Source organism: Miniopterus natalensis, chromosome 6, assembly GCF_054644295.1.
Source record: "Miniopterus natalensis isolate mMinNat1 chromosome 6, mMinNat1.hap1, whole genome shotgun sequence".
Classification (NCBI taxonomy): domain Eukaryota; kingdom Metazoa; phylum Chordata; class Mammalia; order Chiroptera; family Miniopteridae; genus Miniopterus; species Miniopterus natalensis.
In genome coordinates, this window is record NC_142086.1 from 78,929,190 (window position 1) to 78,943,064 (window position 13,875).

The window sequence follows — 13,875 nt, forward strand, 5'->3', positions numbered from 1 at the left end:
TGACTTTCGGGTGTACACTGAATGTGTAAAACGTCCTATGGCAGTTTTAATCCCCCCTGTGCTGTGAAAATGAAATAATTCAAATTCACAAAAGTCATTTCCCTCTTTATATTGTCTTTGTTCAGTACGAAAGTAGGTTTCTGCTTTCATATAATTTAGAATTTAATAAGATAAATAAGTACAAATGTGAATTGTGATCTTTCACCAGAATGCATGCAAGTTACTTAGGAATCAGTTAAACATCATTATATGTTTCACTGCAATCCATGGGTTTTCATAATGGTTATTTTTATCTACTCATATAAAATCCAGGTTTAGACAGAAGTGAAACTGAAAGGAAAAGGTAGTGAACTGATGATATGAAGGCCTGGCGTTTTCACACATGTAAAAATTGTAACAGGAAGCCGATCGATTGCTTTTATTTTCTCAGTGTGAAAGGCAAACTTCCTTTAAACCGCTTACATTAATTTAAATCAGTTTCTGAAAAATAACCCACAAAATGTTGAAATATGTTCTTAGTAGCTGTTTTTTCTAAATTTTCTTATTAGTTAACTCCAGTGGGCTCAAATCGTTTCGTTCGTTCATGAAGTTAAATACCTGGAAAGCGCTGTTAGGTGCCTTTACCTCCCACCCCTTCCAGGGACAGAGCCACTCGGAATCGGCACCGACCATAAAAAGCCATCCTTTGGTTAAGCTCCTCAGAAGAGAAAGGCCCATGGCCTTCCTTAGTAACTGTTCTACGTCCCTTACCTCTCCCTGTCAGTATTTTCTAAGGCTTAACGAAAATTCTGAAAATAATTTAAGTTGATGTTATTTGTTCATTCGGAAGCAGACGTAACAGTTATTTCCAGCAAGTCGCAATGCGAGCCTCTGTAAAGCGTGTATTTGAGTCAGACACGGATCTTGCTGTCGTAAAGGTTTTAGCCTTCCAACGGAGATAAGCTAAGTAATTAAACAACCATGAAAAGTAAAAAAAAAAAAATTCTGCGGAAGTCAGTAATCTCTAAAATATACATAGCTTTGATTTCCAACATTGATAGAAAAAACTGAAATCAGTTTGTTCAAAATACACTTTCTATTCCCTCAACTCATCATATCATTTTAAACAACGTGCTAACTCCATAAATTGACAGCACAGCCCACTCCCTGTCCATTTACAATTTATCTTTTGAAAGAATGTATTCTCACATATATCATACTTCTTTGCCTCTTTCCTCTTTATGATGGTATATTTAAGATAGTATATCTCTTTGGTAATAGTTATTTTATATATGCAAATTAAAAATAAATAAAATTTATAAAATATGCATATTTATAGAATTTTTAGAAACCCAGAGAAACAACATAGTTTGGTTTAATATTTTTTAACAGAAAATCATAGGTATAGTTATGGCACAGTTGGCAAGTCTGAAGGAGTTATAGTTTCATAAAAATGATTAAAATTGTCAAAAAGCAATCTGATGTAAAAAACTGTAGGTAAATGTCGATTTAGTACATTTCAGGAGACGAGATTACTCCAGTGTGATTTTCATGTCTGTAAGCTCTTATTAATTGTACCTTCATATTTTCATTACTTTTCTGTCTACTGTAATATTCCTAAAAGTGATCTTCTTAAAGATAGCTTTTACTCTTTATTTAAAAGATGGTCCTTTAATATATACTACACTCTTTGCCCCAGGCCACCCAAACCTATTTACAGAAATTTGTTCTATAGGAATTGTGAAAAATAGTTTTTGTTTGCTAAGAATTATATCAAAGTAGACATTTAAAAAAATTTTTTTTTGTACTTGGCTCATTTGTTACAAAACAATTATGGAAATCTAAATATGCTTTTCTTTTTATAAATAACATCGTTTATCCAGTGGAAATTAAGAACATTAAGGCTGCTTTATTCTCTTTCTATCATGATAGTCGTCCAAAATTATTTTAAGGTCCCCATTTTATTTTCTGGATGGTAAGCCTTTTTTCCTTCTTAACATTCCTAGTTTCTTCAACAGCCAGAATTTAGAAATTGAAAGGCTGAGCGGAGCTTTAAAGGGAGACAAACCTAGTTTTGCATCTCAGCTCTGCCACTTATAATTCTTCGGTTTTGGCAATGTTATTTGAACTCTTTTTAAGATTTTTTCATCTTTAAAACTGCGATAATGATACTTATTTTCCATATTGTGTTAGAGAGGTGAAGGTGCCTTGTAAAATGCATAGCAGTGTCTTTAGAATATTGTAAATAATAAACTTTATCTTTTTATCATGTTACATAATTTTTGAAGCATAAGTTTATCTTATTTCTCTTATTCTGAGTAAAATCGGATTAATAGACTCCATAAAGTCTGATACCTAAAATCTGATTAAGTATTAACAGATCATATTGAGATCGTATCTCTTTGGTCTTAAAAATTAATATGAAATTGCATTTGCTATAAGAATCACTTGGAGAGCCTGTTAGAATGCAAATTCTAGAATCCCACACCCGGAGGTTGATTTAGTAGCTTACATCTATAGCCTTTTCACTTAATAGATGATATATACTTCATTGTATTAATATTTAAATGTATACAACAAAGTTCAGTAAGAACCAAAGCGATTATTGTGGAATATGCAACAGCCATGAATTAAAAGTTATAAACTGTTTTGCAACTTTCAAACGAAGCAATCTAATTATCTTTTTTACTTTAAAAATTTTTATTTTAAAAACAAAACCGTGCTTCTTCACAGGTTCGATCTGAGGTTTGGGTAAGAGTGTATGCCTGAAGAGTTTTGATATCGTTCCTGGCGTTAGCATTTATCATCTATTCCGAACCTGCTTCTTTAGATCGTCCCTTATTGTCATTCTTATTGATCAACAAGTGTTAGTATGTGTAAGATTTCAGGTGTTGATAGATTAGTATGGGGAAGTCATGCAAGTGTCACACAGGTCAAAGTTTACTCCTGTCTGTGTCACCTTGGTGTGTTATTTACCATGTCGCTTCTCATGTCTGATATTAGCTTCTCTGTGTAAATCTGGGTAATAATAAGACGTAACTGGAAAAAGCTTCTGAAGATGAAATGAGAGCACAGATAACAATATCCAGACACAAACCCCACAACTTAAAAAGGTTGTTTTTTTTTTAATACTTGGAGATTTCCAGTTTTTAGATGTTTTTTACTGGATCATTTAGTACGAGAAAATGATCATACTAATTATGTGTCAACATCTGCTGCCACAGAATGAACCAGACTGAAATTTCAATGATCAGAGTCATATGTGAGGTGTTAGTAATATTGTCCACAAGTACAACAGGACGTTGTTATCCCTGCTGTAGATTGTTCCCCCTTGGTGCTGCTGTACGTGGGCCTTTATGATAAAATAACCTCTAGCAGTATCAGTTTAATGGCTCATATGAATTTGTTTTTGCCACATGAAATTCCAGATCTGGTAACCTATGCTGCATTCCTCGTGGAAGCAGACAGTGCCGGGAATCTGCATTTGTGTCGCCTTGTCACTGCATGCTAACGGGAGCGCAGTGAGGGCCCTAACATCTGCCGGAGGACAGGTCCGCAGGTGATAAAGGCTGGTCTTCCTTCCTGTGGGACACAAATCAGGGCCAGAAACTTCACAGACTTTTTTTACATCATCAGCTCCTTCTTCCCTTTCTCCCAGGTCTCTCTTCTCACAACGCCCTGAAATTTTTTCTCTTAGGAAGTGAGTCACTCTGGGGACTCCTTTGGGGCCCTTTTACACCTCCGTCTACACAGCAATAAATACTGAGTTGGAATGGACTCTCCCATATCCAAGAAGTGCCTAAACCCGTGATTAAAGAAGGAGAGAAGAGAAAAGCTGTGTCCATACAGCAAGGCTGCTGAACAATCAGTTGTTTTTCATACACTTTCAAAATACTATTTTATATTCATATGACAAAACTGATTTCTCTTAAACATTTTTAAAGGAATGTTGTTACTTGTCATTTAGGATTAAATGGAAGTAAAAAGATCTAGAGGGAGTTATTTTTACCTCTAGAATTCTTACAAAATGGTAAACTTAACGGTAAGCAATTTCATCCATGTGAACAGAGTGTTTCATAAAGTAATGATAAAGTTCTTGTAATACTGTCTAGTGGATGACACCTCTCATGTGTCATTTATCTGCTCTTCACATGCAGATTCTGTAACCATTCTATCCCTGCTATACTTTTCCTATGTAGTAAATTGTAGTCCTACCTCTACTAGAAATTAATCTCACTCTACACTGAATAAGAAGTATTTGAAATGTAGAGCAATAAGTTATAACTATTTTAAAATAGAATTTCTCGCACTTCAACCATTGGACCTTTGGCTTCTTCTTTATTCTTTATTTACATGCTGCCTGGGCTGTTATAAACATAATATTGTTGTCTTTAAATTTAATTGGTTTTTCATTTATTATTAATCTAACCAAAAATTCATGTGAAATCAAAAGCGTGATTATAGATATTGTATTTTTAAATACACATTAGAATAAGTATAAAACTGTAAAATAAAAATTATTTTTTAAAGTAATACGTAGATTCAGCACGTGCACCTTCGCTGGTATATAGACCATGCTTTTCAAACACTGCTCTTGTGTCCAGTATGCTTTGGATTAATGTGATACAAAGTTTATTTATGAAGTTTCGAGGAGTGAAAGATATTTATTTCAATTATGGCAGAACCCATTTCCTGTCCTCCTATTTGTGGAGCCAAGCACTTCTCTGCAGTAAATAAATATGCTGCATTATTAATGAATGGGTAAATACTTCATGAATTATAATAACAGAAACTCATTTAATTTCAATCCTTAATACCAAATGGTCCTTTCACAATGATGCCAATAAACACAGTGAATAAAGCAGAGTGATTAACTTCAGAAACAATTTTTTTCTATTTTGTTTTTGAAGTAAAATATGAAATTCTAGTCTTGGTCTGAGTTTAGATCAATTCAAAACTTTATGATTGAGCTAGCTAGGACCGTGTTCTTTTACATTCATTTAAAAAATGTGTCTTACTGTGTCAAAGATAACAACCTTACCTATTCAAATTTAATTTTAATATTTTATATCTATTTTGCTTTCTATTTGTTCAACTAAATAGATGTATTTAAATTGAAATTTATGATTTAAAAAAAATTTAATACAAAGCATAATTAGTGTACATTAATATTTTTTGCTCTTAGATACAGAAGTCATATTGCACCAAAATGTTATTTTCTATTTTAGTTGTGTAGAAACGGTAAACTTTTTTCTCCATGAATGTAGGCACCATGATCAGGACAAGTCTTACTTAAAATGTTCCTGCAGCTGAAAATACCAAGTCCAAAGGAATTTCTAACTAAAATAAAGCAATTCTTTCATACAATGACCTGAAGAAAATATGATGTTTTTAAATTTTAATGACAATTTAAATATCTCAGCATATAAATATTAATTGTAACACTACTGCATTCGTGATTATATTACCATTTCATGCTCTAGGATATTACCCTTTATTGTGTATGCAGAGCCTTGGACTTAAGGAAACTTCCTGTTTTAAAAATGATTCACTTAAACCACTTGTCATGGAAGGCAGATGCTAATGGAGTGAATTTTTCACATCACATGAAAATCCTCACTAAAAATTCTTAGATTATATTTATATATAGTGAATATTATATATATATAGTGAATATTACATTAAACATTTCTATGTTTCTCTCTTTTTAAATTCTAAAGCAAATATGACTCCTTGAAAGATAAATTTCATAAATGCAATCAACAGAAGTCTTTAAAGTGATAGAACTTTCTGTGGCTGACATTTTTTATTACTTGCCAAAATTCTCTGAACAAATATCAACAAATATCATTGAGGAATGTTATGTATGCATGCCCTATTCTAGGCACTAAGAATGCAACAGTAATAAAAGTTCCCTGCTTCATGGTTTATACAATGTAGAAGGGGAATGAAATCAAAGCATATTTAAAATCATCAGTGTTTTCTTTTTGAAGATGAAATTTTGAAATATGCAATTTCTGTACTCAAAATATCAACTTATAGTATGTAAGTGAACTTTTACAAGACTACAAGTATAGCCTTGGCATACTTTTCTGCACGGTCACAGACCAGTTCAACCTTCTCTTCTGATGCGCCTCTGTGTTGGTGCATGACTACTGTCCTCACGGTTCCTCCTCTCAACTTTCTGTAGACTGATGCAAATTGCTTAGATTCTTACTTTTAAAAGGAAACTTAAAAAAATACATAATGATATAATTGGCAACACCTTTATATTATACCAAAAAATTAAGGTTGTCAACCCACTTTTCCTTCTTAAATAGAAATTACCAAAATAAGATCATGAAACCCACAATTAATGTTTTAATAAAGAGGGTCTACAGAGTCTCAAGTATTTGCACTTAATTATAAAATCTCTATTGGAGTAGAAAGTAAAATATGATGGCATATTTATAGCATTGTTTTTAAGAATGAAGGACAGTATATAGGTATTTTTATATAGCTTTGTAAGTAGTTATACTTTGGGGCAATGTTTTATAGCTGTGTTTTTATTACTTTTATAAGGAATTTTATTTGTACCTTTTTACTAAACCTTGAAGGTGCTTTCAGGGATTCAATTACTGGAAATTCTCAGCGCCTGATTCTAAGATTGATAAACACACACACACACACACACACACACACACACCAAGAGCAGAGGTCAAGGAGAGAACTATAATGTAAAACACAAATAAATAAGATCAGTAAAACATTTTAGTAAATAATTAAATTAATATGTTTAAGTATTTTAGAGACAGTCATATGTACAGTTCAACTAGACATACTGCTTATTATGGGTGATAGAATGACAAGAGTGGAAGTTACAAAAATGTATATCCTTTCCAGGAACCAGGGGTTGTATTAAATTCCAGGCGAAGAGAATATCCAATCCCTTGAATTTTTCTAACATGATTGGCAAGATAATCAGTGTCTAAAGGAAAATCCTGTCATTTGATGTGATGAGCAGTAGAGGATCTTGAGCAATCTCTGATACCATGAGATTCTGCTTCTCTATGAATTTAAATGTTTAAGGTACCACTCAGGGAATTCATACTGAACCAAAAGCACATAAGGAGCTGTGAACACCTACACCTGACCGAGCCTCATTCCCTGGGAGATGACTGAGCCTCGCTCCTGGAGTTCTTATGAGCCTGGCTCCTGTGTACTCTGATCTAGTACATTTTTGATAGAATTAAAGAGATACAGTTTTTTTAAAACTGTGGTATATTTACACGATGGAATACTATGCAGCTGTCAAAAGAAGGATCTATTACCTTTTGAGACAGTGTGGAGGGACCTGGAGATGATTATGCCAAGCAAAATAAGCCAGGCAGAGACAGACATATCACATGATCTCACTCATATGTGGAATCTAATCAGCACAATAAACTGATGGGTACAGTAGAACCAGAGACATGGAAGCATGGAACAAGCTGATGAATCTCAGGGGGTGAGGGGGGAAGGTTAACCAAATAATTTATATGCATGTATGCATAACTCAGACCCAAGGACACAGACAGGGTGATGAAGGCCTGGGGCAGGGCAGGAACCGGGTGGGGGGGGCAAGTGGGAGATAAAAAGGGGGGACATATGTAATACTATCAACAATAAAAATAATAAAATCCAGATGAAAGTCTAAAAAAAAAAAGATGTATTTTGTAAACCCTCAGAAATAGTTCTTAGGTGTATGCCCCGTAGAGATCCTGTGTCTCTGAAACTACTGTAGTTCTCTCATCAAAAACCTGCCTACACCCTGACAGGCAAATACATACCAACACACTTAACATGCATAAAATGTTTATTTAGAAAACTTAAAATGATACTGATATTCTCTACCGTTATACATAGAGTAAGATATATAAAAGGAATCCACTTGTATAATCCATGTGTTCCTAATCTTGCTATTTTTGTTTTTTCTACTTTACAAAAATAGAATCTAGCAGAATAGTATTATGTGGTAGTTGTAATCGTGATTCTTTGTTTCAGTTCCTCGATTGCCATTTACCCGCTCTCTGGTACCAGGTGTATTACCTTTTTTTTCAGAGGTAAGGTTCCATTGCTCCATAATAAGTCCTCAACAAACTTTAACGTTTTCTTAGTCAATAAATCTCTGTGTTGACTGAGTAGATAATCATACATTTTAAAATACAGTTTTTACTCTGGTGCCACACCCTTTTTAAATTCAACTCCTTAATAATTTTTCAGTTCATGGTTTTCTAATAATCTAATATAGTGAAGCAGTGTGTTTCCAATTTCCCTTTTCCAGATATCTTTTCCATATAACTCAATTATAGAAAATACTATGATTATTTTGGTAATATATTTACATTAATGTTAATTCCTGATTGTAGAGAGGAATGCTAAAGAGCATACTCCTGGCACCTGTCGATTTTAATGCCTATATTTTTTTCTTTCCAAAGGAAATGGGCTTTTCTGAAGGATTTTACATTTGAATTACATTTGTAAGGTCCACCTAATGCATTTTTTTTTCATACTAGTGCTCTCAGAGCAATATTATAGGCCCCTGCTGGGCAACAGACAAAATGGATCCTTCAATTCCCCATCTGACGTAGGTGGTAGAATATAATTAGGCCTGTTGGAAATCTTCCTGGATGCTGCGGAGCCAGCTGAGAGGTGGGTTTTCAATCATTTACAACTTTCTGAAATTTCTTTTTCGGCCTACAGCTTGAATAACAATTATAAGAAGTCTAGCCATGAATTTAACATGTCCTTATAAAAACTATTTTAGAGAGATCTCTGGAAATGCTTTTAAAATAACAATGTTATTGTTCTTTTTAAAAACATCAATTATTAACGTATTTTATTTTAAAATCTATTATGAGAATTTCCTTTTGTAAGAAACTTTTATGATGTTTGTAAGATGGGAGAGTAGTTCACAATTTTATAACAATCGTTTTGGGAAAATGTTATTTACACACTGAGCGTGCCTTCAGTATGGTTTTGTAGTAGAAGAAAAGCCTTTTTTCTTGTGACTACTGTATCCTACAGATTTCTTTGTCTTTACTTCTCATGAAGAAATTTGCTATTATCCCCAAAGGAAATAAAAACATATAGCTATAAAGAAATATGGAGATATGAGTAAATATTAATAGACTTACCAAAAATAACAAATTGTGTGCTAGATATAACTTTGAATAATTTATGTGATAGTTAAGTGGATAATATTAACTAAAGCCAAGAATGAGATGAAATAAATTTGAATGAGTATATGGGCATCAATGCAGACACTTTGGTACAATTTTTAATATAGATATGAAAAATACATTTGAATGATTATATAAATCAACACAGTATATAAATGAAAATATTTCAGCATTCTAATAAAAAAACATGTAGAAAAATAACACATTTGATAAATTCCATTGTGAAGCTTAAGCTTGCAACAAAAACTAGTGCATAGAAGAATGTTAGTTACACAATAATTACTGAATAAAATTAAATATATTTTAATAAAAATACCTTAGAGTTATTGCAATATCTTCCTTGCTTTTGACTCATGGATTATCAGATAGTAAATTAACATAGGCATATTAAACAAAGATCTTTAATAATAACTTGGTTCAGCCATCTATTGAGTAGCTATGTTTATTGAGGGGGAAAACTACAAAAAGCAAAGCTGTTTGGAAAGAATCATACTGGCTTTGATGCTATATTTTCATGACCTAGATCTTGGAGCAGCATCATTGCTTTTGCTTTGTAATCCAAAAAGCTCTTGTCAAAATTTTTAAGTCTTTCATTCTTGGATGCCAGATTATTTTAGATGCATATTTAATGGTTGATCTACTTAAATGAAAAACGTATTTATACTCTCATATCCTACTGTTAAGATCAGTTTATTTCAGCCAAATAAGATTTCTCATTTTCTCCATCAGTCCTTGGGTATGCAAGCTTTACAATGGCCTGAATACTTTATTCATCCAGAGCAGCGGTTTTCAACCTTTTTCATCTCATTGCACATAAACTAATTTCTAAAATCCTGTGGCACATTAAAAATATATTTTTGCTGATCTGACAAAAAATAAATATAATTTTGATTCTTTCACATCAGGTGGCCGTTGTGTTGACTGTTGTCATTTTTTTTTTAGTTGGCAATCTAAGGGAAAATGCATCGGTGCCCCTGACTGAGTCAGGCATCGCACGTTTTACAAATGCTTGTGGCACACCGTTTGAGAATCACTGCTCTAGAACATCCACTGCACATTGCAAGTCATATGTGTAGTGAAAACCTTTGCAAATATTTGATGTACTGATGCAGTTTCCATTTACTTTTGAGTTTGCCGAGACAGTCCTTGACTGCAAACTGAAGTTTATAGGATAGACTATTGATTTTCACAGTTATTAACTATGATCATGGTTAGGTTAATTGAGTTCTTTAGGTAAACTAAGCATAAATTGTAGACCGCTGTTACTTTAATTACAAATTCTGAAGCCAGGTAACATAAACGTACAGAACACCAGAGTTGATTTATTATATGGATATTTGCATTCAATTCTGAAGTTCACTGTATCCAACACAGTTATACAGCCTGTAATGAAACTGGAACAAAATTTAAAACAAAAGCACATAACCCTAAAGTAATAGTAGCATACTTCTTAAAATACCTTCTCATAAAATTTATAGCAGTCTACCCTGTAGGATATTTATTTGACCACTTCTTGCATCAGCATATCCCTACACAATTAGAAGTTTGATGAGGCTGTTTCTCATCATTTTTAGGCCTTGTAGCAAAGGAACTATAATTTCCCAGATCATCTTTGCTTTCTGGGTCTTTATCTTCACCAGACTTCCCTTTCATGATAATGTTCATATTTTTTTCATCCTGTAATGATTGATATACCTCACTGAAAAGATTCATTGCAGACCTATCTGATCCATAATTTTTTATTGTTTTAGAAAAAGGAATATAATATAGAAATATAGGATGCTTTATCTTAATGTTTTTCATAAAGTCCACAATGTATCTTCTCCTTTCTGTGGTTTAGGGTTGTAGCATTAATTCTTCTTTCTCATATTTGGGAGCAGTTTTAATAAAATTTATAGATTTTGGTTAAAAATCATGTATTCAACACTTCCAACTCTCTTATGCACTACTTTATTATTTTAAAAACTTATATTAGATCCTTTTTGAAGAGTTCCTTATTTAATTGTAGTATTTATTTTAACATGTCTTATCTTAATGGACAGTTGCTTTATTTACAACAACAACAAAAAAAATCCAAAATCAAAACCAAGCAAAAGCAGCTCAATGGAGTTCCTGTATTTGTTAAACAGTTTTAATTTTTAGCCATCTCTTAGAGATAGGTTGCTTCTTTATATGTGTAACACAATTATTTGATGAAAATGTGGTTTTTATATTTTGGTGTACGGTGAGTAGTTTTTGGCATTTATTTTCATGTCTTATATAAACATTTACAATAAAAAATACTACTTTCATTTAAGATAAGTGTGTTAATTACATATGAGTCAGACAGTGAGACAACTTGAGGAGAGTGTAAAGTACTGATATATGTACTTTAAAGTACCTACCCAGTGTGTGGTTCTGAGACATTGAAATAAAGTACGTTAATCATTCAGCATAATTCAGTATTCAAGAAGGAGCATATATTTACTATAATAATAGCAACACATGTGATAGTAATCATACACATTAGTTGTACGTGATTTTATATATATCTAATGATGATGTTTGAATATATATTTGGCATGATGTGATTTTTAAAAAGAAAAACATATACATATACTTGGCAGTTACTTTTCTGCTTTGTGGTATCAGCCTGAATAAAGTGATGGCTGTTAATAGTGATGGGAAGTATACTATGAGTATTCTCATATGTATCTGTGGCAAAAGGAGGTCACTAGATGATAAATGCATTGCATTTTCTGACCTTAAGTGTGGAACTAGTGACAGTTTAAGACACTTGTTAGAACTTCTCTTTCCAGGAATAATGGATAAAGAAAAGCTTGATATACACTCTGACTTTAGTGACAACAACAAGCAAAATTTATGATTTAATGGGTGCAGCATTGATCCCTGAAAGAAGAGAAACAAATGATGTGATACCTGTGATTGTTCAAGCCCACTGCCTAGCGCAAGTTTTCAGGCTGCAACAAATGAATGAAGTGTATGTTCATCTTTTAGTTGAGGAAACTGTTCTTAGTTTGAGCGAGTAAGGGTGTCAGAATTCACAGGATGAGGCGCCAGAGAGGAGCAGGAGCTTTGTGGAGAAGAGAGAAATTCACAGAGTGAGCTCCAGGGATTTTCAGCACTTTTTCCATGAGTTGTGAGCTTAGTACTGATAAGTGTATGTGTATGAAGAAACTATCCACAATTGTAGAAAGAGCCACTGGAATACAGAGGACTGTTGCATTTGTAGTGTGGACACATTAGTTCAAATTAAATATTGATCCTAACAGAATTTAAAATCCTCAAAAAATAAAAGCATTTTTAACTAACTTAATAGTGCCTCAGGAGAGGTAACCAAACATACTTTAAGGAATTAAAAAGGACATCACTTAAAATATGTAATTCAAAATTCTGGCATGCAATAAACAGTTATGAAGAAGTAAGGTACATAAAAATAGAATCCGTAGTAAGGAAAGACACATCAATAAAAAAATATAAACCTCCATTAATGGCACAGATGACAGTATTAGGAAGTAGGAGCATTGACGTATCTATTTTTACGTATACTGCATATGTACAACAAAATAGAAGGAAGCCTGAGCATAATAAGATATAAAGCAGATTAAATAAAAATACTAGAGATTTTAAAAAGTCAAGCAAAAATATTAAATGAGGTTAACAACAGATTAGATACTGCAGAATAAAAATTAGTGAACTCAAAGACAGAATAATATAACCTATTCAAATGAAACAGACAGGAAATAGACTATAATATATGGCATGTCCCAAAAAATGTATACACACACTTTGAATAATTATAAAGGCAGTGTTTACTAAAATACATCTCATTTTCAGAATTGAGCTGTCAGCTTTCAAAGTGTGTATACATTTTCGGGGGACACCCTCTATATTTTTTGAGCAGTCCTATGTGTTTTTTATGTTCTAAGTACTAGCCTTCAAGTCTCGGAAGGGAGCTCTTTTCTGTCTCATTAGATAAAGCAAAGAAGAACGTTCCCAAAATATTCTTTAAACTGTATATTTTTCTCTTATAAAAATGTCTTAGAAGGATTTATATAAAAACATACTAAAGAAAAAGAATAATGAATATAGTTAACATTTAGTATACGTCAGGCAATTTTTAAGCATTTCATATAGCATTATTGTAGTACTTTCTGTTGGATATTGTGTTCCTTGCTTTTAAAAAATAATTTGTCTATAATTTGAGCTAGACCACCGTACTCCTTAGACACTGGTTACTAACTACATCACTGATTATAATAACATTTATTACGTCCCTAACAGTGAGCCTGCATAATCTTATGCAATTCTAACCAGATGTGGGGAAAAGCAACAAACACTATATACTGTGCATAAGTCAACTTACATTGTGATAACTCTGCAAGATAAATGAATCAAAATCTCAGTGGCTTTCAATACAAAAACGTGTGGGTTTGGAAGTAGTCTGAAACAGCATGTTCTAGACTTTAATTTTGGATCTTCTCTGCTCTACATGTCTTAACAATTCAGGAAACAAGATAAAGGAATAAATTCCATCTTGGGTCTGGCGTTTTAACAATTCAATGATAAAGTGTAAGATGTAATTTTAAAACAAAAACAAAGGCCAGTGAATGTATAAAATAGTATAAACCCCATTTATCTCGCTCAGGTTCAACAGTTACAAATATTATGCCATTCCAGTTCTAACACTACACAT

The 13,875-nt window shown here is 32.7% G+C and overlaps 1 protein-coding gene across 2 annotated transcripts in view; it reads left to right on the forward strand.

Moving 5' to 3' along the window:
• The window catches only part of NCAM2 (neural cell adhesion molecule 2), a 345,284-nt gene that overhangs the window by 237,125 nt on the left and 94,284 nt on the right, over nucleotides 1-13,875 (forward strand). The gene's annotated exons all lie outside the window — the stretch shown is intronic.